The sequence below is a fragment of the Vicugna pacos genome, chromosome 1 (assembly GCF_048564905.1).
Source record: "Vicugna pacos chromosome 1, VicPac4, whole genome shotgun sequence".
Taxonomy (NCBI): domain Eukaryota; kingdom Metazoa; phylum Chordata; class Mammalia; order Artiodactyla; family Camelidae; genus Vicugna; species Vicugna pacos.
Genome location: NC_132987.1, coordinates 90,168,247 through 90,195,513, shown reverse-complemented (window position 1 = coordinate 90,195,513; position 27,267 = coordinate 90,168,247). Strand labels below are relative to the sequence as shown.

The 27,267-nt window shown below is 34.5% G+C and overlaps 2 non-coding genes across 2 annotated transcripts; one reads left to right on the top strand and one right to left on the bottom strand.

The window, feature by feature from the left end:
* Nucleotides 1–22,753: 22,753 nt before the first annotated feature.
* LOC116277704 (U6 spliceosomal RNA) lies at nucleotides 22,754–22,860 on the bottom strand. The gene has a single exon (XR_004187181.1). It is a non-coding gene; the product is annotated as a U6 spliceosomal RNA (small nuclear RNA).
* Nucleotides 22,861–26,807: 3,947 nt separating this feature from the next.
* TRNAA-CGC (transfer RNA alanine (anticodon CGC)) lies at nucleotides 26,808–26,879 on the top strand. Its single transcript has one exon. It is a non-coding gene; the product is annotated as a tRNA-Ala (tRNA).
* Nucleotides 26,880–27,267: the final 388 nt, after the last annotated feature.

Sequence of the window (27,267 nt, the reverse complement as noted above, 5' to 3'; positions counted from 1 at the left end):
ACTGTAACTTACTGTACTCTAATAAAAATAAATCTTAAAAAATCAATATCTGGAAGTCCATCAATTAGATTGTAATCAAATGATGTAATGATTAAGGAAGTTAATTTGATACTTGTTTTGAAAAGAGAACCCACCAAATGAACAAAAATGGTTGGAGACAAGTATTTTCCATGGGATGCATAGTGCGAGCTATGTATAGTTGTGATAGAACTCTTCACATTTTGTTTTTCTTTCCTAATCTTCATCAAGTATTGGGAACTGATGGGCAGGTCATTCATTATTTCCTCATCATTAATAAATTATAAATTCTTACATCTATCTTGTTTTCGTTTGAAAAAATAAAATTGAAGAAAATTTAAATATTCTCCCTCTTTGCTGTATTATTTTGGGCAAATAGTGATAATTTGGATCTTGACAAAGAAGCCATTAATAAATACTCTGGAAAGAGTAAGAAATAAAATAGTGAAATTGGGATTATCAGATTAGCTCCATCATGGACTTCTTTGTGATAACGGTCAAGGAATTTAATCTTTCTGATTCTCAGATTTTTCACCTTAAAGTGGAGGTAATTTTTCTACCATATCTTAAGGGTTGTAATCAAAAGAAAAAAAGACAGCATTACATAAAAGTATTTTGAACATAAAAATTTTTTATTCATTATGTTTTGAGGTTTGGTGTAGGTACAATTTTCATTTGCTTCCCTTTGTGAAAATGTCTCAGAAGTTTAGAAAAAGAAGCAACACAAAGAGCAAAGGGCTGATTCCCCACCCCATAAGAAATCACCTATTCACCAGAAGAGGGAAAAATATCCCCTAAAACACAATGTGCTGAAAGGCTCTTTTTAAAATCTCTATTTAGAATACCATCTGGTCCCAACATGCTTCATAAAACAAGGAGAGGATGATGGGACTTGGCACATCTACAACTCTTTCCCTGTGTGAAGGAATGTTTGCCATAATACCCACAAATGGATGCATGCAGAACAATGTACAGCAAGTGGGGCCCAGGACATCAGGAAACACCATCTGAATATAAGTGGGGATGTCACAGACAACACATCAAACACTAAGCATCTTTATGATGGTCGGCATGCAGACAACATCCCGAGGACCCACTAATAGGGTCTGGAATAACAGACTCAAAGAAAAGCAGCAGTACTGGAAGAGCGAACAGATTGCTGGGCTGAACTGCAGTCGTGAGAGCCAAGAGTGTCATGCCAAAAATTCCTGGAATCGTCAGGAGTGTTGTGCTACCTGAGTTAACACAGAGACGATACCAATATGCCCAGGTATACTTTTTGGAACTAGAATGACATTCTGGTTAGTTACAATAACCAAAAAAAAAAAAATAGGTAAAATTAATTATCCTAAAGAGTCACGTTAGCTTAATCCACTCTTTAAGGAAATGCTTTCTATAGGAGAATACGTCAGCTGTCTAACCAGCCAGTGTTGTTTCATTACTCCAAACCCTTCAAGTGGACACAGACCATATTACAACAGGACTGCCAGACAGCTTTTTGATTTGTATACATGTTTCTCATCCCATTTTGTTAGTACTTGTCAGTACCTTTATAAAATGTAACTTCACTCTTTAATGACATAGAATTCTGGATTGTTGGATTGCCTAAACCCTTACAGAAAATCTTTTCTCTTTCCACTCACTGTCATACCCAGGGCTAACCATATGTGGAAGCATGTGTGTGGGGGCATACACACGTGCACAGTATATCTCAGGACCACCTACTCAAAAAAAGTCTTACAGTCTGAGATTACCGTGAACCTCCAGGGAAGGGTGGTTAGTGTTTACGTCATAGGTGGTAGAATCATTTGATGTCTAAAGACAGTACTTTTCCTCATTTCATTCTGTAATTACAAGCAACTGAAGGGGCATAATGGGAAAATTGGAATACTTGGTAGAATACCTGGATGCAGCATTCAGGGCAGGATGTAGGAAGAGGAAGGATATATAAATGATAAATAACTTTATTTACAGTGAAAATCACATAGCAAAAATTTGCAAGTAGAAAAAAATACAGTGAGTTATACTTTTTAGTTGTTATTGTTGACAATGTACAAGTGATCAAAAGAATACAGTGAGAGAGCTGAAATGTCAGGCAGCTACCTCATTAGACCAGAGTTAAGGAATTGTATCTAATGACTACATTATGTTATTCCTTCACTGAGCTGGAGAGGGCTAGGAGGAGAAATAGATTTAAGTTTACTCTAACTATAAAATCATGATGGATATTTGCAGTCCATTAAGTGGTTTTGGGGACTTTACGAACATCTTGGTTGACTCCACTCCACTGACTTTCTCCATTATCTCCTTTCTTTTTTTTTTTTTTTAAACTCTGCTTTAGAGACACTCACCTAAGGAAAAAGGTAGTTATGTGATAGGTTTTGCTTTAGATCCAAAGGACACTCTGAATGATACATGGTCAAGATAGCGTAGGTTGTGCTCAATGACAAATAATTGCCAAAACCCAGTGGCTCAACACATCTGTTTATTTCTTATTCACATAAAGTGAGCCACGGTTCTAGACAACTTCAAGACAGCAGTTCCCATTCACCAACATTGATCTCGTGTCTTTCTACCTTTTGGACCCATCATCTTAATTTGTCTCCTTAACAACTACACTGCACACACTGCAGGGAAAGACCAAGGAAAACTGCTCATGAGTTCTTCACTGTCCCAGCCAAGAAGTGACAGAATCAGCCCGTACTCATCAGCCCAGAATTAGTCAGAAGGCCTTGTCCACCTGCTAGGGGGCTTGACAGTGCCATCTTTCCCGTGCATAGAAGCAGAGGTTAACCAGATACTGGAGAGCCTTCAAAATGGTTATCACCCCATAGCTGCATTTTTAAGACAGTGAGGTTGTTTTGTAAAATACCTTTAATAACCTTAAAGAATATCTAAGTAAACATGAACCAAATTAAAGGACTTGGCTGTTTTCCTACAGCTTGAAAGGCCCTGGGAAAACTGAAGATTTTTATGAGCAATTTGGTTAAATTCACAAGTAACAGCCAGAAAATATAGACTGGAAAGGTGTTTTCTATGTGCAATGGAGGCTATCAAATGACAAAAACATAGGAAGGCAACTCAGAAAGATGTTTATTTCTTCAAACCTCTTTAACCAAATCCCTAAGAACAATTTCTGCTCTCCTCTTGCAAATTTTCTATCTACTCTTATAAATGTTATTTACACAAGGGAAGGCATTATTGTATAATTTCTAAGATGTCTTCTGTGCAGTTTATCTCTCGCTGGCTTGCATTCCAAAATTGATTAGGTAATATGAATAAAATTATTGTATTGTTTGCTTTGGTATTTACGTAACTAATGGTGCCTTTATTTTCTTCAATATCAACTTAAGATACACTTTTATAATATGACTTGCATGTTTTTTAGAAGGGTAACTCAGAAAATACACATCATGAGTGAATTGTTACATCCTTAATCCTTACACTTTGTGCATCTACAGCACAGTAAACATCATTACTGAAATCATGCTATTCTTAGACAGTTAGCATGCTAAAATAAAAGTAGACAGCCACAAATTTAAGTGGCTATCCAAAGTTATGCTCTGTGCCATTTAAATTATTACAGATGAGCTGATTCTAAAGATGGCAAAAACAGTATATTAATGTAATTTTTGGAAGATTGCTGTTATCTACAAATTATTTCATAGTGAAATTCATCAAAAAATAATGAAAGGACATAGTTCATTAACATGGAAATATTTAGTTCATAAAATGAAAATGGTTGTGACTATTACGAACTTGAGTTCAGGGGCTCTAGCCAAGTCTCCTGCCAGAACGCATACTTTGTAAAAGGACATCCCATCCTTATACAGTGCTCTGTCTTAGCCAATAGTCTTGAAAAGGTAATGTTAAATCTCCTCCCTTCCAATTTATTCCTGACACACTCCAGTCATTCATTGGAACTCCTCTGGCAACTGTCACATTTGACCTTCATCTCTTTAAACCCACTGGACATTGCTCAGTCTTCACCTACAGTGATCTCACTAGTTCATGTCACAGTACTGATCTTTTCTGACTTCTGGAAAACTACTCCCTTTTCTTCGGTGACATGCCATTTTCTTGATTCTTCTCCCAGTTCCTCAAATCTTTTTCTTCATCGTTTCCCTTGTGACCTTCTTTCTTCACTCTCTCATTAGGTATTACTGATTTTTATGACTCTAATTTTTCTCCATTGAATTTTTCTATGTTAATCTACCTTTATCTTCTGGGTGATACTGCTTACTATCATATTTTAACCAAGAGACTGCATGCTAGTAATGTCCATATCTATGCATGTAACTCTAATTTGGCATCTGGATTTCATATTTTCATAGAAAACTGCCTGAGGAAGATATATTTCCGGACGTTCTCCAGATACTTCCTGTTCAACGAGCTCACCTCATGTTAACCACGAGAATTATACATCCTGAATCTCAGCTCACATACTGGCACTACCATCAACACTGTAATGCAAGACAAGCAAGTCATTCTGGATGCCTGTTTCATACTGTACACATCAATCAGTTCCAAAGGCCTTAGACTTTTACTTCCAAAACATTTCTCAAGTCTAATGTGTCTTCTCTATCCAAAATAAGAAGATCCTAGTTCTGGTCCTCAGTCTTATCTTGCCTACGCCAATATCTCCTCACTACATTCCCCAACTCCAGAATTCCTTGCCTCAGATATACTCTCTGATTATTCTGTTGCCTCTGCCTCAAATATCCTTTCCCTGATTCTTTCCCAGTTCTCTTCATCAATTAGTACTCTTCCATTAAGACTCAGCCAAGTGTCATTCCCTATCAGGCAAAGGTTTCTGAGTCAGCTTTGTGTGCTCACAGGAAATGTGAGCACGTGCTGTGCGTGTCAGCTCTGTTTATCTATTCATTCCTTCAACTCTCATGATGCTTACCTTCTTGTATTTAACATTTGTTAAAAAGAATGTTTCTCCTTTTCAATGGATTTCTAGCTCCTTGAGGGCAGAAATCTTTGGAGTACTAGTGCTCAGAACAATGTCATTCCAAGTCTGGGAATTCAGAAGGTGTTAGTTGAACTGAGCTGACTTATTTCCAGCTTTCCTGTTCCTGCTTCACCTCACTGTCTCCTTACAAATAAGTCTTTTCCCTCCTTACTCTTTCCTCTGGGATGCTTCATTAACACTTTTTCATTTGTGTTTAAAGGAAAGAAGAAAATGTACTAGAACAGAAGTCACAGAAGCCAGACATTTATCTAGTGGTAGCCATGCTTGCAATTTTATCAACTTCAGTTAGCCCACACGTGAAAATGAGGCCATGCAGTAGGTCTAAAATGCTGTAGAGCAGGAATGAGGAAGATCAGGCTGTGCAGAGAACAGTCTAAAGATAGAGAAGGAATTAGAATTAAATGTGTTCTCACTAATGGAAGAGATTGGAGCTAGGTCTAAGTACACAGTCTTTAGTTTTATAATGTATTTCACCACACATGCAGTTACTTTAATAATCAGGTTTTTTTCTCTAGCTACAAAATTTTAACCTCCTCCTAAGTTTGAAAAATCTTGGAATTCTACCCCTATGTCAACCATCGTTTCTGTTATGTCCATTTTCTGTGTCTTTTCATAGACATTAGCAATTGCCAGTTTTCATGTTTCTGTAAAATCAAGAAATATATTTACAGCAAAAATAAATTTTATTCCTTTGAGGTGTTTTTCACTCCTCTTAGCTCTTCATCAAAGTCCCTACCTACCTCTTTTCACTCAAGTAACTGCTAATAGCACTTCCTTTCTTATAAAATAGTAATTGAACAGTCCTGTTTGAGTCCTGTAGGTCTCTTATTTGGTGATTTAAACTTAAATGGTAAATATATCCAAATCTCAACAGGGCATTCAATACCAACACTAGGTTAATGTAGTATTTCTTTTACAAATCAACTACAGTGAATACATCTCTAAATATTTATTATAACAAACAGTGTATGCTTCAAGATTAGATAATAAACACTTCGAAACAATACAGTTTTATTTACAACATATCGATAAATGCACTGAGGTAGCTAATATTTTCTCTGTGGGTATGGAATCTACACTTTCCACGAGATTCAAAACAGAGCCAAAACACGCAACAACATATTTCTTTGACTAAGAAGAGAAAGAGAAAGATTTTTTTAGAAAAATATTGCTTGAGAGCAATAAAAAACATTTGTAAGATGACATCTTTCTCATGAAACTTTGAGAATAATATTTAGAAATGTTCCGTACAACTTTCTTCTGGATGTCATCCTCAAGCACCATTAGCCCTGCTCAGACACCGCAGTCCTGTGCGCTCAGGTTTTATTTTCTGGAGGAGGCTAGCAGATGGAGCTGCCACTTCGTCCCAACAGAGAGTTCGGTAATTTCACAAGAGGTAGTCAAAAAATGTACACTGGAAAAATGCCTTTCTACACGCCCACTCAATGGGAGTTGTAAAATGTCAACGTCAAAAAAATTTTTTTAAAAAGCAACTCAAAAATGTTAACTTCTTCAAGCCCCATTTACCAAACCACTAATATCACTTTGTTGCTCTCCTTTGACTCTCTTTAACCCCATGTACATATGCTACCTAATCAGGCCAGAGACTGAATAACATTTCCAAAATATCTTCTCTAGGGCATTGGTGGTTCAATGGCAGAATTCTCACCTCCCAAAATATCTTCTCTGCTGTTTGTTGTTATCTAACATTGATGAGCTAATACTCTAAATGAGAAGGGTCTGTATTTCTTTCTTTCGACTTGATGTAAGTGGTTATCTGTTTAATGCCCTCAACTTTATTTTAATTTTAAATTATTTGTATGAATTTCATAAGTACAAATTTAGAAATATAAACTTTGAGTTAATTACTAAGTTTCCTTCTTCATGAGACTAGAGTGTAATAAACATCTTTAATGAAATCATGCCATCCTTAGGAAATTCTTGTACATAATGAAGATTATAGGGCTAAGTATTAGTAACCATTCCCAAGTGGAACAGTGTATCATTGAAATCACTATATGTGATATATATGAAGATACAATATCTTTAAAAAGCAAAAATAAAGATTTCCCTTAAGAATACTGAAATGGCTTATTGGATTGTTAAATAAATAAACATAAGTAACATTATCAATAAATTTATAGCTCTATTTCAATATATCTTACAATATAACAGCAAAAAATTATTTTGTAGCTAAGTTCATAGAATCTTTAATGAAATGAAATGTTCAAGATAAACATAACATAGATAAAGATTAAAACAGATAAAAGTAGATAAGAGCAAGAGTTAATATTAAACACCTGTTACATTACATAAAATAAGGAATAACTAGAACTGACCATTTAAATCATAGCAGTGCTTTAATCACAAGTCTCTTTCAGTCTTAGTAAGTAACATTCTAACACAAGTATTGTGTAAGTCAACTCTGTTCCCTTGAAGCGTTAAGCTTCTTCTGGTTCAAGTTTCCCCATTCCTAAAAAAGTGGCCTTTGTTCTTATGACTCCAGACAATAGTTTCTGGAGTCCTCTAAGTAAAAGAGAAGAAGGGAAGCCAAAGCTGTCACAGTTATGTGTGACTTCCTTTTAAAAAAGGTCCCCAAAGCTGCCATGTAAAACTTCTTCAATTCTACCAGAAATTAGTCCCATGATCTGCTCGGGAGGCAAAGGGGGACTGAGAAATGTTGTCTTTAAACTGGGTGTTCACAACCTTAGACACAAACCAGAGTTTCTACTCTGAAGGGAAAAGAAAGAAGAGACATTGGCCACAATTTTAAAATGTCTATTAGAGAATCTTCCCTCAGGCATTTTTAATATTTCTTGTTTCAGAACTATTAAACTAAAGAAAAATCTTATCAAATTTGCAATTAAGAATTTTTTTACCAAGGTAAATAATTTTTTGATGTGTACAGTTCTATTCTGTGGGGCAAACACCATATTGCTTATTATTTGGTAGATGTATTGCCTGATATATATTATGGAGAACACTTTAATGGACAGTCAAATTGGATGTTGATTAATCAATCTATCATCATCACAACATCTTGGGACAGGCACCCTTTAGGAACATGAGATTTACACCAGGTTGTACCCCACTTTTGTGAAGTTAAATAAAGATACAGCAGAAGAATCAATTCCTCATTTTACAGGGCTTCGTAGAGGGGGATTAGCAAAAGACTGCCTTGTAGTCATTGGGGGATACCCAAGCTTTATTTACTGTGAGTTCTGTAAAATGTGAGTTTCACTGTGTTCATATTAGTGCTTTCTGTGACACTTTTGCTCAAGTGAAAAATAGAGATTTTCATCAACTTCACAATAAAAGCACCCTTCATTTTTCATGATTAACTTTGTTGTGTCTTTATAGCCACTGTTCATGAAATATTTATATGCACTTTGCAGAGAGAAACCTGAGACTCAGCTCTGTTAAATCATCTAAATAATGAATTTTAAGACCTAACCTGAGATCACGAACTGATGGACTCCAATGTTTTTGCCAGATTGTTGCTTCCAGAAGACATGAGGTCCTTCATGCTTTCTCTAGGCCTCATCTACACTAGAGATAGAGTAAATTTTAACTAAAATGAATATTTTAACAACGTATCTTATCACTTCAGTGCTTGTGTTATGGGAATTAAATTTTTTGAAATATATTAATGTGTTTTCTCATTCATGATTTTTAACTGCTTGATTAAGGTATCTTTGCCTATGCAAAGAATTGTACATACCTAACGTGTATAATTTGATGAGTTCAGACATATGCCAACATCCATAATGCATCACCACAATCAAGATAATGGACACATCCAACATCTTCCAAAGTTCTCTTGTTCTCCTTTTTGTTTTGTTTTGTTTTTGTGGCAAAGACATTGAATGTTAAGATCTGTCCACTTATATTTTGAAATACATATACCATATTGTTAACTATAGGCATTATGTTGTATAGATCTCTAGAACTTATTTATCTAGCATAACTGAAACTTCATGTTCATTAAAGAACAATTCCCTACCCCCCACCCAACCCTGGCCCATGGCAACCACAATTGTATTCTCTGCTTCTGAATTTGACTATGTAAATGCTCATATAAATGGAATAAGTATTTGTCTTTCTGTAACTGGTTAATTTCACTTAGCATAATGTCATCCACGTTCATCCACATTTTCACGTATCTCATGATTTCCTTTTTGAAGGCTAAATAATATTCCATTATATGTATATGTCACATTTTCTTTATCTATTTATCTGTCAATGGATGTTTGGGTTGTTTCTGTATCTTTATGTGCTAAAATGTTGGTTAACCTAGAGGAAATGGAAAAATTCTTAGATACATGCAACCTACCAAAACTGAATCATGAAGAAATAGAAAATAAGAACAGACCAATTACTAGTAATGGGATTGAATCAGTAATCAGAACTTTCCAACAAATAAAAGCCCAGCACCAGATAGATGGCTTCACTACTGAATTCTACTGAACATGAAAAGAATTAATGCCAAATTGTTTTCAAATTCTTCTAAAAAATTGAAGAGGAGGGAACACTTCCAACTCATTTTATGAGGCCAGCATTATACTCAAATCAAAGCCAGACAAAGGAAATTACAGACCAATATTCCTAATGAGTATAGATGTAAAAATGTTCAACAAAATACTAGCAAACTAAATTCAAAAGCACATTTAAAAAATAATTTTTTTCACCAAGTTAAAAAAAATTAAAGTGCATAATTATATTCTATGGGACAAATACCATTTTCTTTATTATTTGGTAAATGTATTGCCTATGAGTCCTGTACAATGTGAGTTTCACTGTGTTCATTTTTGTTCTTTCTGTGACAGTTTTTCACAAGTGAAAAATAGGGATTTTTATCAACTGTGCAATAATAGCATTTCTCATTTTTCATGAGTAAATTTATTGTACTATTGTAACCACCACTCAGGAACTACTTATATTCGTTTTACAGGGATAAACCTGAGACTCAGTTCTGTTAAATCCTCTAAATAATACACTGCAAGATCCAACTTGAAATCATAAACTGATGGACTCCAATGATGTTTTTTGCCAGACTGTTGCTTCCAGAAGACATGAGATTTTTTTCACATTGTCTATAGGCCTCATGTACATTAGAGCCAGAATAAATTTTAACTCCAAGGAGTATTTTAACAAGTTGTCTTATCTAATTCAGTGCCAAGCTATGGTCACAGGCTAAGAGCACGACTAAGTGAGATTTATCCCTGGGATTCAAGGATGGCTCAATACACATAAATCAATAAATGTGACACATTACAATAATATAATGAAGAATGAAAATCACATGTTCCAGGAACAAGACAAAGGTGTCCACTTTCCTCACTTGTGTTCAGCTTGATATTTGTACGCTGAAAACTACAAAATTCTGATGAAAGAAAGTAAAAGAGAAACACATAAATGGAAAGGCATCCCACATTCATGGATTGGAAGACTTAATACTGTTAAAGTGTCCACACTACCCAAAATGATCAAAATTCCAATGGAATTTTTTACAGAAATATTAAAAAGCAATCCAAAAATTCATATGGAATCACAAAAGACCCAGAATAGCCAAAGTTATTTTGAGAAATAAGAAGAAAGCTGGAGGCATCACATTTCCTGATTTCAAAATATATTAGAGCTACAGGAGTTTAAAAGTTATGGTACTAACATAGGACAGATATACAGAACAATGAAATAGAATAGAAAGTTCAGAAATAAACCTATGTATACATGGTCAACTGATCTTTAAAACAGGGCCAAGAATATTCAGTGGGAAAATCAACACAAAATGGATTAAAGGCTTAAAGGAAATACTTGAAACTGTAAAACTCCTAGAAGATAATATAGGGGAAAAGCTTCTTGATCTCATTCTTGGCAATGATTGCTTACATATGACACCAAGGGCACTGACATAAAATGAAAATAGACAAATGAGACTATATCAAACTAAAGAGCTGCTGCAGAGCAAAGGAAACAATCAACAGAATGAAAAGGCAATGCACAGAATGGTAGAGAATATATGTAAACCATATATTTGATAAAAAATTATACAAGGAACTCCCACAACTCAATGGCAAAAAAAAAAGCCTGATTTTTAAAATGGGCAAAGGACTTGGACAGACATTTCTCCAAAGAAGACATACAAATGGTCAACAGTTATACAAAAAGGTGCACAACATCACTACTTATCAGGAAAATACAAATTATTACTACAATAAGATATTGCCTCACACCTGTTAGGATAGCTATTATCAAAAACAAAAACAAAAAAACAAACAGAAGATAACAAGTGTTGGTGAGAATGTGGAGAAGTTGGAACTCTTATACACTGTTGGTGGGAATGTAAAATGGTGCAACCTCTATGGAAAATAGTATGGAGGTTCCTGAAAAAATTAAAAATAAAACTACCATAAGATCTAGCAGTTCCAGTTCTGGGTATATATTCAAAATAATTGAAATCAGTATTTCTAAGAGATATTTGTGTTCCCATGTTCATTGCAGCATTGATGTTTCTTTATATATCTTTTCCCGTTAGTAATTCAGAGCAAGTGGTATGCTGGATCTGACTTGTACCGGCTAACAGGAGCTAATGATTAAATTTTCAGGAGTCTGGTAAACTGTTGGTTGTTCAAAGTTTAATTCTATAAATCTACATCTAAGTAAATTACATTTAAAAAGAAGGTAACAAGTACTCAAGACTCATTCCTCAATTATTTTATTACATATTATTAACATTTATGTTCTTGAAGTTACTTACTACTATTGCATCTGTATGGTAAAAATATTTATGATATTTATTATCTCTTTTCTTCTCTGGTTTTAATAATGATCTCATGTCAGCTCAGTGGAATAGCATGGTTTTTAGACAACAGAAATAGGGCAATCACTACAAATCAACACCTTGCCAAAAAAAAAAGTCAGTTGTTAACTATCAGCACAGCACTGTCCAGATGTATGTGTTTTACCTCAGAAAGGATTAAGATTGTTAAATCAGAGATGCAAAGAGAAAGTAGGATTATCATAATAGGTTTTGAATCCCTAGGGAAACCATAGTCTTAATAGCCAGATGTTTTTGAGAGAGAAATGTGTCTTCTAAAATCCTTACCATCATATAAGCGAGTAAAAACCCAGGGCTTCTGCCTTGAAGGTACACCAGAAACTATGCTGGTGGAAAGAAACCAGAATGCAACATAAAGGAGCCTCCATGCAACTTGGAGGGAAATAAAGAGACTTCTATGTTGGTGGAGATGGAGACTCAGGTAAAGGAAGAGGTGGAATGAGGAAGTCCTTGTTTCCTACCTCTGCTTACCAGGATTAGATCCCAAATATGTTGATGGGGCTGGGGGTGGGTGGGTGGAATGGGCCTCTTATCAAAGCATTAAATAGTTATAAAGAAATTCGAATCACTGGGGATAGTGGCCCAGTGTCCCACTGAATAAGGCACAGGGTCTCCGTCACAGTAGAGGAGCGATATTGCTGCCTCGCTGGGAGAGGTGTCTAAAGCCGCACCGCCCAGGATGTTAGTCACTAACCACATGTGGCTATGGAACTCCTACAATGAGGCTAGATTAACCGGGGCTATAATTGTAAAATACATACTGTGTTTTGAACACTTACTAAGAAAATATAAAGCAAAATATCTCATTATTAATCTTTTATATTGATTAATGTTAACATGATAATATTTTGGACATATTGGAAAAAGAAAATATATTATTTAAATTAACTTTACCTGTTTCTTTTAGTTTTTCTTAATGTGGTTACTAGAAAATTTTAAATAGCATATTAGTTCATAATTATTGCTCGCATTACACTTTAATGACAAGTGCTGACCTAGATAGATGACCCTGACTGAGGTATCCCTCCAACACGTGCTCTATAGGGGGGTCCATAAATCCCTCAAGATTGACAAGGGCAGGGGTCTCAAGATCAAAGGCAATGGCTGCGCCCATTAGCTGGCTCCAGAGCAGCAAAGGCAGCCTCACAGTCCAAAGGTCACCATGAGACTCTTCCATCACCACTGAATTCAACAAGTACAGAGGCTGATATGCAGAGGGAAGCAGGCAGAGTCCACTCTGGACGCCTGGATCCTGTATGTCTAGATCTAAGACTTTGCTCCCCTTGCTGTCATGAGATTACATAAGCCAACATACTAACTGGTAGCAATAATGCTTTTGGGATCTTGACCAAACCAGAGAAACAACTCTGTTTTTAAGTTCTTGTACATATATAACATTCAAACATACATGTCTCTTCCAAGAGAAATAACCTCAGTTTTATTTTAACTTATAACTGTTACTAGGTGCCTTCTATTTGAATTGTATCAATTTCGCCGATACTTAATTTCTTCTCTTAATATCAGAATAGTTACCTCAGAGTTTTAGCAAAAGTTCTAAGTGACATTGCATCACATTGGCATCTGGAGTCATAATAACCTTCCAAGATCAGACATTATGTTGTCTACTGATTTATATTCACAAATTTTGGTAAATTCCATAATTACTAAGTTTATCTTATAATTCTTATTTAAAATTTTGTTCTTTATTATAACTGAAAATAATATTTAAAGATATGAGAATCATTCCATGATTATACATTATGAAATAGTTTAATATTTGTAACCAATTTCAAGTATTGATTTGCATTTTGATGATTTCCATATACAAATTAATCATTTAATTACTAGAAATATCTTTATTTTTAAAAGACAGTGATTTCTTCCACACCCAACAAATATTGAATTTGTATCTTTGTACACTTAAATCATCTGATAAATAAGCAATTAACAGGCATTAATTAAGATAAAACTTATTGAGGAAGAAGGTAATCCCTAAGCCTTTTTGAAACACAATACCATTATTTTACATGTGAATATACTGAAAAAGTATTAAAAACACAAATTAAGTATATTTTAGTTACCACCAACTGTGCTTTTGTTATGTAAATTTTAAAATAAACCAAATTGAGATGTGAATCAAAACATTTAAATGTAACTGGATAAAAGTTCATACAGTTAATAAAAAACAAGTACCAGAGATGGCAGTAATTCAAGAAATAAAGATTTTATTTGCTAATCTAAGTTTCATGGGAAAAAAATGAGAGCATGGACCAAATCAAAGTCATTTCAAGGTAGAGTATTTTGGCATTTATTCATGCAAATATATTCTGCATCACTTGGCAAGGAATGAAATGTTTTGATGTCCTCAGCAAGGGACTACATTTGTCTTATTCTCTGTATCTTTTCCATTGAACATCTATCAGCAAAACTGAAGATACATTTTGGATGAGCATGGGAGTAGCAGTTAAATCTTTGAAAACTCTGTAAAAACTCCAAAATTAATAATTAAGCTTTCCAGAGTCATAGTTCTGTAAAAATAAAAATTTAATGACAAAAATACTTACCTTGCCATTGATTGAAATATTGTTCTCGGTGAATAAGTGGGATTGTCAAACTACTGTCACAGAAATTAGGTCCCAGTGCTAACAACAGTGAGTATTCTTATATTTTCACAGTTCTTGAATCTTAATTTTGGGAGCAAAGCAAGGATTTACATTTCAGCTTTAGAAACTGTGAATATATGAATAGTATTTAAAATAATTTACGATGCTTTATCCTCACCAGCCCCCAACAAAGAAACATTTGAAATAGTTTCAGGAAAGCTTTATTTCTATTTTAATATATGTTGATATAAAGTAAATATACTTAAGCTTTGGGAAGATACAGTACTTCAAATTATTCCAAACTACACAGTACGAAGTGTTACAAAGTCCACTAGAGTCCTGCATAGGGTTTAAGAAAACAAAGTTTTGAATTTTTTTAGCTGAAAAATAATTGACATGTAACATTAAGATTAAGGTGCAATGTTCTGATATATTGCAATGACTACCTCTGTAGCATTAGCTAACACTTCTATTATATCACATAGTTATTCTTTTTGTTGTGATAGGAACAGTTAAGTTCTATTTTCTTAGCAACGCTGGAGTTTATAATACAACATTGTTGTCTATAGTCACTGCGCTGTGCATTAACTCTCTAGAACTTATTCACCTACCAATTGCAAGTTTGTACCTTGAGCTTCTCTTAATGTGGTATAATCTTGAGTAATTTGCTAAGCTTCTCTAAACCTGGATTCCTTCCATGTGAAATGAAGACAACAACTCCCATCCAACATATTTTAATTTGTTGTGAAATACAAATAAAGAAATACATGTGAAAGATATTATAAACTTCATATTGTACTAATATTTGGTCATTGTTGCATCACAGAACTTACATTGTTCTTAAAAGTTTTAACTTATAGTGGAATTTTCAGGAAATAATCTCTGAAGGACTTAAAACAGAACTTACATTTGCCTAGAAACCTGGATTATATCAGTATGTGTTTCTCTTTTTTCCCTTTTATATTTTGGAAAGGAAACAGAAGAACATAAGCAAATTCACTCAAATAGAGAAGAGAATAAGGGGTTTTCCTGTATTGAAGGCATGATCTGAGTAAAGCAAGATCATAAGAGAAATTAAAGAGGTGGTAGATTACTTGGAAAGATATGGATGTAGGAATAAAATATGTTGTTCAGTTAAAAAAGAAGATGCATTTAATATAGAAAAGAAAAAGGGTTGCTGTTCTGGAAAACGCTAATCTAAAAGTGCTACCCACCAGACTCCAAAGAATGGCTCTGCTGTGGTTAATATGAGTAAATGAGGACGTTCCTTACTCAACAAACAGGTTGGTAAATAAAATTAATCACTAATGTAAGGTTCACCTGATCTTCTAGTTTTATGTCCCTCTCCTAATTCCCAGCAAATATATCCTGAAGACTACATATGTGTATGTATCACTACCTCAAGTTTAATTTTTTTAAGTTGAGCCTTAGTTTTGTTCACTTGTAAATTCTTGAACTTGTAACTGACTCACATTGCTGGAACTGCGGAGGAAACAACTGCACCTGTGACGAAAGAGAAATGAAAGCGCTGCACTCCTTCTCCACAGCTGACTCAGCCGACGGGCTGGACCACAGGCGATCCGTGCCCTCGGCCCCCTTGTTCTGACTGTTGCTCCTCCACTTAGTCCGCTGTCCCAGCCTCTCCACGTGTCTTAACCCTTAGACCTCTTTAAGGTGTGAGTCAGGTATCAGTCTGCAGATTCCCCACTTTCAGGGCAGGCAGGTCAACCCTCTATGTGATTTCTTAAGTCTCTACATTTGACTCTGGTGGACGAGGAGGCAGCCTTCAGCACTTTAAATCTTTTTCAAAGGAAACTTCTTTATCAGTCATTTCCCATTTATCCCCCTGAGATAGGTAGGTGATGAGCTGCATGTCACAAAAAAATCCCTGTCACAACACTGTAAAACGCCCTGCGTCCATATCTGGCTTCTGTTCTCTCTGCCTTGGGCTCCACTGAGACAACAGGAGAAATCCAAAAAGTCGCAATTAGCAATCTGCTACACTAGTTTTCTTCACAGTCGAGACTTACTCTGTGGAATCCAAAGCTAAGTACCGAACTCTCAACAACAAACACATTCTTGATTAAATGGCAACTTCTATCTTTAAAAGTTTCCAGAAGTTAAGTGCACTATTAATATTTCTGTTTATATTTACTTTGGGATAAACCTCTGTTTTCTCAAGATTAGTATTTCTGGAGCTAAACTGAACCTCTCTGCCCTCACTTCCCCCTCCAAAAAAAACACTCAAATTCCCTTTTCCGATCTTAACATTTTAAAAATGTAATTTAGTTCCTCCAGGAATTCATGAATCAAAGCTCAGCAGCATTGGTGATATGTGGTCCCACTCCTCCTTGACACGACCGGCACAGTGCCATGGGCTGATTTCTCTTTAACATATTTTAGTAAAGCTTTTACCGCCTCATGCTCAGATTACACAGTAGCCTATGCTAACTGTACGCCACATCTTCATTTTTTGTTTGTTTGTTTCTCCAACTTCCTGAACATCATGTTCAAATTACCATCTGCAAGTCCCATTTCCACCTCACTCTCCAACTTGAAAAGCTTCAGGTTCTCACTGCCCATGAGACAGAACTTAGGCTCCGTAACCTCATCCTTCACAAGGGTGTTGATGGGGCTTTCTCCTTGTACACATTTTTTCACTCCAGTCCTTTTTTTCCCCTTTATGTAAATACTAGAGACTCTTCTGAGACTTTTCCTATTTTTATCTTTCTGATTTTGCCAACATTTTCCATTTTTTCTTCTTTATTCCTTTTCTTCATCTATTTAAACCATACTTGTCAGTCAAGGTGTATAATTTAAGGAGCACTGGTCTGAGAGTTGTTTAACCTTGGCATTGCAGTAATTTTAAGAAGTATTCACAGACTAGGAAAAGCAAAGATTGTATCTTCAAAGGTCACAGGCTCTCTGTGTGTAATCCTGATGAATTACTTTCCATGACTGGTCCTGTTTCGCTCGTCTTTAAAATAGGAGAGTCAGATTAGACCATATCTATCCTTGGTCTTATTTCTAATGTTTTATTTGTCTATGAATTGGATCTTCCTATGTAAACTTTTCTTTAAATAATCCAACAAAATTGCTCACCTTACCAAATTAATATTTGCAAACACTTTTAAATTCTTTTAGTAATGCCATAAGTCCCTATCTCTTTATTTCATACTTATTCTTCACTTTTCTGAACTACCGTTCTTTAAGTTTGCTGAGAATAGACATAAGCGCTGCTGCTCGCATATATACACCACAAAGAACCTAGAACTATACTGTATGTGGAAACTCAAAAAGATGTTTTGCTTTTCTGCTGTAATGTTTAGGGTAAGCCAAGAGGTCACTGATACTTTTTGAGTCATTTATCTAGTATTTAGAGGATATAAGAGGTCAGTGATATTGGTGGGACTCACTTCTATGTGATTTAAAGAAGCGTTGGAAAAGCTGGGCTGGCCAGCACTAAACTCAGTATACATCTCAGGACACCTACTGGCAACAGGAGAGACAAGATTTGTACATGGGAATTTCTGTATAGGAATTGTGATGACTCTTTTCTAAATGCGGAGAAGCCACGTGGTGAGGAAGAAAACTTGGATGTATCTGTTGCCTTGGATTAATCTCTGTGAACTTCAGAGCTCACCTTGTAAGGGTGCCATACATAGCAACCAAGGATAAGTGGTGTTGGCCATGTAGCATAATGACATATGAAAACAATGTTTAAAACCACTTGGGAAGAGGATTATGGTTACTGAGCATTTTAAATTTCTGACTTCATACTGTTTTATTTTCTAACTTACAGCCCTGTTATACTTACTGTATTAATAAAACATAAATTCCACATTATTCAGATGAGCATGAAGCATAGCTAAGGCACATGAAAAAGTGATTTTATATTTAATTATCAATTATCAATACTTAATTACAAATAATTTAGATGTCACAACTTAATTTTCTTGCATGACTTGCTCACTTTATCAGAACTCATTTTCTATTGGGAATACAGGACTGGAGAGGGTGTAATATAGATGTGAGAAACAATTCTTAACATTAATAAATGCTGATACGGTTTCATTTTCATGAACCTACAGAGCACCTACAAAGAGTTAATAGCACTTCTGAAGAACAGCCACTCTGCATCATATGCTTTTAATTTTAGGAATATCCAAATCCATTTAGATCAATTTCAAATTATGGCAGAAGAGAATCCCGACTCATGATTGCTAGACTGAGCTGCAATGGTTAAATTTTGAAGACTCTTGTTGTTGTTATTCTTTGAAACAAATGTTTAGCCTAAGTATTCTGATGATTCTCTTCCTCTGTGGTTTGAATAAAGACCATCATTTGATTTAGAAATAAAGGTGATTTAATAACATTTCCATTTTCTCTTTTCAGTGGTGTGAGCATAAACACAAAGCATACAGATACATCATATTTTTGTGAGGAATTTTTATAGTTATGAAACTCTCTCCAAATGTCTAACTCACCAAAAGTGATGTGATAATAGGCTTTCTTCTGCATATTTTTGAAGTAACACATTTCAGGGTGTTTCTCTTTCCAGCCCAGCCTAGTTTAAAAAAGTGAAATACCTGTTGAACAGAGTAGGAGCAACGAATGAACAAAGAAAAGTACATGAGATCATCCAGGTCTCCAAATCAAAGGTTGGCTACGGAATATGAAGACAACAGAGGCTCCAGTAATGACAGCCAAATTGAGGGCTGAGGAAAGGACTGGGCTCTTTAAAGGGTACAATAGTTCAAGGTGAAAAGAGAAAATGGCTCAAAATTATCTACCTCAAATCTAAGGCTGGTGTGGAAATTATAATCATATGAGGGAGTGATTATTGCCCTTTATAATAGACTTATTTCATGTCATTTTCCCCCACTCACAACACCCTACACAGTACTAAGAATATAGTACATTCTCAACAAATGCTGACTAAATGGGGTTCAATTAAAAACAGGCATTTTAAAAAATGTCAGTAGGAATGAAATCTTCAAGGGGAAAATCACTTGGTATCTTTCTAAAGTTTAAAACTCTGGGCCATTATTGCTTGGTTGCCTCTCATCACAAGCTTGGCTTGTATTGCACTGAAGGGGTCTGAGGTTGGAGACTCACAAAAGGAACTTGGACAGAGTGGCTTTTCAAATACCTAAAAATGCTTTAGGAATATATCTGAGAGCAATCATTGATCTACCCAAGTTTCATTTTAGTAGAAATATTAACATTAAAGTCATAAACTGCTCCAGATCGATATTACTCATCCCCAAATTTGAAAGGTAATCAAGTCACTAAATTATTATTCATTAAAGTTGAAATTTGATTATTATTTATTAGTGTTCATATAGTCTGTCTTTCTAACAGCCTTTCCAAAACATGATCTTGTTCTGAAGGCTGCTTATAGTTCTCCTCTCTTTATGTAAAGTTCAAATGTATATAACCAGGAGCATCATGAGTTCATTATCTAAGCAGTTATTGCTTATAGGAAGCAGTGTATGTGACAATTTCAAGGGAGATCATGCATTTGTGGAAACAGATAACAGGGCTTTGTGATAGGAATTCAATTTTCAGTTATTTGCATGTAAAGACAATTTTAACACCTATGTTAAAATATTAGGCTTTAAGATTCATGATTTTATTTTGAGTCATTTTGTCTAGTCTGCTATGTAATCGCATGATTGAATTTATTCCAAACGATGCAGGAACTATGCCCTAAATATGCTAGAATTAAATAGATTTCTTGACTATTAAGTTAACTTTATAAATTTTAAAAAACCTATTGTGTAGATTAGCAAAATGTACATCATATGAGTCAACCAACAGGGCTTTATAACTTAGAGTCATATTCTAGGCTTTTCCTTAATAGAAGAGTTATGTGGCATTAAAAATTCTAAATACTTAAGTTTATGATTCATTCTTAAGGAGACTGAAAGCAAGTTTAGAGTCCCAACTAAATTTTAGAAATAACCTTGTATCTTTAAATGATCATGATTTCTCATGAAAAAAATACCAATTAGTCAATGTGCTATTAGAAATTTAAAATATTCATACCCATAGTTTAATTAAATATATATACCAAATTTAAATTACTTTATGAAATGAATTTTATTATTACTTTATTAAAACATAAATTATACAAAAACACTTAAGAGTAATACCCTGCTCCACATATTCTTTCTACTTAAAATAATATGTATTCATAGAAAATTAATTCAGGTAATTCCGCATGATAAATTATTAAACTGTTTTTAAATTAAAATTTAAAATTAACCACCATATTCAAGATATCTGGGGTTATAACCACTAAATTACTCTTCTTACTACAACACTACTTTGCTTCACATTAGCAGAATACCTCCCAGGTTGCCTTCATACCTGTTGCCCATATGAAGATAAACACTGAGTCTATTCCTTCTTGTTATTCGCATTGCCCAGCCCATAATCTGGCAAATTATTCAGAAAATATTTATTGAATTCACATGAAAGAATAAATGTAAAAACAAAGCAGTTTTCTGGCACAGTATCTTGTAAGATGGCAACTATTTTTAATTCCTATTTTACAAAGAGGAAATAGAGGCACTGAGAAGTTTACTGACCTAACATGTGTTTTAGTTTGAGTTTGAGGATGTTAAATTGATTCCATTCCAAGATTCTATCATGTAGTGAATGAGCTATCCTGTGATAAATTTGCATTAAAAACAAGGAGGATTCTGGGAAGGATGCTATCTAGGGAAATGGAGAACACATTTCCACAAGTTGTACACAAGAAAAATACTACCACCAACAACTATATAACAATAATTTGTAAACCTTTATTATATACCAGGCACAAGAATAATAAGTTTTATCTTCATTTATTGTGTACTTGGTATTAAATGATTTTTAAAGTGTATCCCAATAGGATCTTCCCTACAATTCTGTCAGGTAGATTCCTACTGTACTATGCAATGGAGATGAAGAGACAATTAGGACTAAAATCTGCCCAGCATTTCTTCCTCTATCGAAGGAACTTCAATTCTCTAGATTTTCATTTTCACTTTGGAGTTCAAACAGGTCTACGAGGCTGAAGTAAGATATGTAGATAACAGAATGGATCAAAATAACTTGAAGAAATAAAATGTGACATAAAATCTTTTTTTAACATTTTTTATTGATTTATAATCATTTTACAATGTTGTGTCAAATTCCAGTGTAGAGCACAATTTTTCAGTTATACATGAACATATATATATTCATTGTCACATTTTTTTTCTCTGTGAGCTACCATAAGATCTTGTATATATTTCCCTGTGCTATACACTATAATCTTGTTTATCTATTCTACATTTTGAAATCCCAGTCTATCCCTTCCCACCCCCTGCCCCCTTGGCAACCACAAGTTTGTATTCTATGTCTATGAGTCTGTTTCTGTTTTGTATTTATGTTTTGTTTGTTTGTTTGTTTGCTTTAGATTCCACATATGAGTGATCTCATACGGTATTTTTCTTTCACTTTCTGGCTTACTTCACTTAGAATGACATTCTCCAGGAGCATCTGTGTTGCTGCAAATGGTGTTATGTTGTCAGTTTTTATGGCTGAATAGTATTCCATTGTATAAATATACCACTTCTTCTTTATCCAGTCATCTGTTGATGGACATTTAGGTTGATTCCTTGTCTTGGCTACTGTAGATACTGCTGCTATGAACACTGGGGTGCAGGTGTCATCCTGAAGTAGGGTTCCTTCTGGATATATGTCCAGGAGCAGGATTCCTGGGTCATATGGTAAGTCTATTCCTAGTCTTTTGAGGAATCTCCATACTGTTTTCCACAGTGGCTGTACCAAACTACATTCCCACCAGCAGTGTAAGAGGGTTCCCTTTTCTCCACAGCCTTTCTAGCATTTGTCATTTGTGGATTTTTGAATGATGACCATTCTGACTGGTGTGAGGTGATACCTCATTGTAGTTTTGATTTGCATTTCTCTGATAATTATTGATATTGAGCATTTTTTCATGTGCCTATTGATCATTTGTATGTCTTCCTTGGAAATTGCTTGTTTAGGTCTTCTGCCCATTTTTGGATTGGGTTGTTTGTTTTTTTCTTATTAAGTCGTATGAGCTGCTTATATATTCTGGAGATCAAGCCTTTGTTGGTTTCATATGCAAAAATTTTCTCCCATTCTGTAAGTTGTCTTTTTGTTTTACTTATGGTTTCCTTAGCTGTGCAGAAGCTTGTAAGTTTCATTAGGTCCCATTTGTTTATTCTTGCTTTTATTTCTATTGCTTGAGTAGACTGTTCTAGGAGAACATTTTTGAGATATATGTCAGATAATGTCAAAAGTATGGAACGCTTCACGAATTTGCGTGTCATTCTTGTGCAGGGGCCATGCTAATCTTCTCTTTATCGTTCCAATTTTAGTGTATGTGCTGCCGAAGTGAGCACCATAAAATCTTAACATAGTTGAGAGGTTAAAAATCATTCTCCAGTAGAGGATAAGTAAGTAAAAAAGTTTTGAAAAATTACTATAAACTTCACAAGTAAAATAAGAAATGTTTTTGATGAAGTCTCAAGAAATGATCATGTTTTAACTTAAGGTAAGAGTTTATAAATTCTTGTTTTATTACAGTATGCTATTTTATGACAAGAATGGAACACTACACAAATATATACATATAACTTTTTAAAAACTTTGTAATCCAAGAGCTTTAATGCTATAATATTTAGACAAAGTTTTATTGTGGTTGGTAACTTTATGATATCGAAGTGACCATTGAAGTGGCTGATTAAACAAGAAGCACTATTAGCTAAAGACAGATTTCAGTGGAAGACTCCAGAACCAAAAGTATCCTTTGTTAGGGAAGAAAAATCTTTGTTTGATCTCCATTGGGCAGAGAGTCTTACAGAGGCCATCTGGCACTCCTCCTCAAAGTGGGAAAAGGCAGCCCTTTTATCTTCTCTAATATAAAATCCATTGTGTAGCCAGATGACAACGATATTTTTCTTAATATTTCAGTGCCATAAGAATGACATGCATATTTGCAAACTAGATAAGCTAATTGAATGACACAAAGATATTTTACAATCTGGAGACAACAAAGAAAAAAATACTATGAGCAGTGCAACACTATCAAGTGATGGTCACGATAATTAAATCACTTGTGCTGTGCTTACATTAAATGAGAGAATGCATAATCCTCTCTCCCAGCTCATATAACATTGCATGGAACACTTAAGCCTGCTACAGATTGGTGGTAACACTGATCTCCTGTTGTGAGGAATAATTAAAGTTTATTAAATCACTCTAAAAGCTTATAAAAGCAAACACCAAAAGCTTGTATAGTAGGATTGTCAACCACAAAAAAAAAAAAAAAAAGGCAGTTGCTGGGGTTGATTTAAAAGCTGCTGTAGCTAAATTAGAAGATTTATGATGGAAATTTTAGCTTCTTTCCTAGTCAGGATTATTTTATCATGTAATTCCTTTAATCATTTTCAATTAATGTCTGAGTGTTGCCCCTCAAAGCAAATTTACTCACATAAGTTAAGTCTTGTTTAATGTGCACTAAACAGCTAAAAACTTGCCTAAGACTGTACCTTATGATACTGTAAAAGGATGTTACTGGCACTCCCAGAACTTTGTCAGAGTGCTTATGCTTACTGAAATGCCTTCTGGGACAGGGCCCTCCCTACCTAAAATTCTAAATAAATTCTGGGAAAGGCAATTACAGAGCACAATGGTGTGGGGTATTATATTCAGCTGGATCTGACAATTGAGAATTCTTTGCTTGTTTAAGCATTTTAAGAATCACTTGTTAAGTAAACTGATGTTAAGATTTAAAATCTGAGTTTATAGCTTTATGATAATTCCTATTTAAGAAACTGATGCTAAAAAGTGCTAAATGCTTAGAAGAATTTCATCAAACAAAGTAGAAATGGGGCTTTGGAAATAAAAAAAAGTGAGGATAGATAAGAAATATATATAGAGACATTTATATCCAATCCAATTTATACCTCTACTTGAAAATGATTCTAGACATGTCCATAATCCAGCAATCCTCTAATTCCTAGCTTTGCACTCATGCTCTGTAGCTTAATCTGAATTTCATACTTTTATTGAAAAAAATGTAATAGAATATTTAAATTTTGTATTTGAAAGAATAAAGAGCAAATATGTTATTGAATAAAATCACATTAGTGTTGTGGAGGTAAAACTTAATTAGAGAATTTTTCTAGAATTGAAAACAAAGAGAAGATCAGCATTAGAAATGCTGTGAAAATACAATAAATATCCTTGATGAAACCATCAGAATTAATAGAAGTATCTTCAAAGATTTAATATAAGCAAATACATTTAAGATGAAACAAGATCTGAGACAAAAGGCTCAGAAAGGGGCTTCTGCCTCCAGAGAGTAAGTGAGGTAGAATGCAGCAGACACCAGCTCAGCTGAAAAGAACTCTGAAGCCAGTACAATACAACTACTGTATACTTATGGGTACTGGAGAAAGGATGAGATGATGAGAACTAGTAGGGCTGATTCTAGAAATGAAATGACTTTTTGTATTGTTTTCTGTAGGCTATCTTCTAATTCTGGGGGCAACCAAGAGACTGAAAATGTGGGCTATTAAGAGGCATAGCACTTCCCCCAAAGAGACAGAAACATGCAAAAGCGTAAGTAGTCTTGCAAAGCAGGAATTGAAGTTGAGACATCAGGGGCCTCATACTCATCAATGCACTTTCTAAATTTTTCTAAATTCTGAAGCCTTATGAATAGGAAGCTAAAGAAGTAAATCAAAAATTTCTGAATTTTTTTTCTATTGCTGCTAGAAGAAGCTACCACAAAGTTAGTGGCTTAAAATGGCACGACTGGATTATCTTACAGTTTTGGAGACCCAAAGTCGGCAGTGGGGTCTCACTGAGCCATAATTAAGGTGTCAGCTGGGCTGCTTACCTTTCTTAAGACTTTAGGGGAGAATCCATTTTTGTGCCTTCTCCACCTGCTAGAGGCTGTCTGCATTCCATGGCTTGTAGCCCCTTCCATCTTCAAACCCAGCAACGGCTGGTTGAGTTTTCTCAAGATGCTATCACTCTGGTTCTGACTTTTTTGCTTCCCTCTTCCCCAATTAAGGACCTTTATGATTATATTGGGCCCACCTGGATAATTTAAGGTTCTTTTGTCTTCAACTCAGCTGGTTAGCAACCTTAGTTCCATCTGACACCTTGACTCCTCTTTACCACATAACATACCATATTCTCAAGTTCTGGAGCTTAGGATGTAGACATCTTTGGGAAACCATTATTTTGTGTCCCATAACCTCTGGAAATCAAAGCAAAGTTTTCTGTTGAGGAGAAGAAGATTAAATTCAAGTTCTTCCATAGGAACAAGAAGCCCAAGAATAAACCTTAGCTAGTGGTCTGTATCCCAGAAACAGAAGCCTATCACAGGTTGACTGCACCTTGTCAAAACCACAACTCAGTGACAGTTCATTCAAATCAGCTATAGATTTGAGAGACTCAATCTCAATGCTGTCTAGGAGGAAAAAAGGAAGACACTTTATAGAAGAGAATAATATTTTCTTGAACTTCTATAACATTTAGTTGCAATTTCTTGCATTTATTAAAAATTTATTAAATTTATTAAATTTATTTAAAAGCAGATGTGCTAAGAGAGAATAACATACGACCAAAAAGTGAGGGAATAAAGAAATGGAATTCTGGATGATCTAGACATTGAAATTAGCAGATAAAAATCTTTAAAATAACTATGAGTAAATTGTGTAATGAAATAGATGAAATGGGAAGACTATCACCAGTGGATTATGACTTTTAAAAAATAAAATAGAATTCTAAATATAAATAACAAATACAATATTTTAAATTAAAAATGTATAGATGGGTTACTGTAGAAGACAGGATTAATTAACTACAGGTTGGTATAAAATATCTTAATATTCTAAAGAGGTTGAAGAGAAAATATACTCCAAAATGAAGATGTTTTTAGACAAACAAAAACAGAGATTTCATTATCATCAGACCAGCACTGAAAGGAATTCTAAAAGGAGTTATTATGGAAGGTGGAAAATTACTTCAGATGGAAAAATCATAATACAGAAAAGAATCAAGACAAACAGAAAGAAATTTGTGAACAATCACAGAAACAAGCTATTAAATAATTAGTATAAATATAAGTAATCATTTTAACCATATAAGCAACAAAATGTAAAATAAATGTAAAACTTAAAAAGAAATACAAGGAACCTTTAAAAAAGTCACTGTGAAGACATAATATTTAGACAAATGGAAAGATTTGGGGGAATATTCTCTTGGAGAATGTTTAACATCACTTATTGTCACAAAATGTCTATTTTCATTCCAATATAAAAAATAGAGGGAAGAGGGTATAGCTCAGTGGTAGAGCACATGCCTCGCATGCATGAGGTCCTGGGTTTGATCCCCAGCACCTCCATTACAAATAAATACATAATAAGTAAATAAACAATTACTTTCCCCACTCAAAAAAAGATTTTTTAAAACATTTTAATAAAATAATGCCATTTGCAGCAACATGGATGGAACTGGACCATCATTCTAAGTGAAGTAAGCCAGAAAGAGAAAGAAAAATACCATATGATATTACTTATATGTGGAATATTAAAAAAAAAAGACAAACAAACTTATTTACAAAACAGAAACAGACTCACAGATATAGAAAACGAACTTATGGTTACCAGTGGGGGAAGGAAGGGATAAACTGGGAGTTCGAGATTTGCAGATACTAACTAATATATATAAAATAGATAAACAACAAGTTTCTACTGTATAGCACAGAGAACTATATTCACTATCTTGTAGTA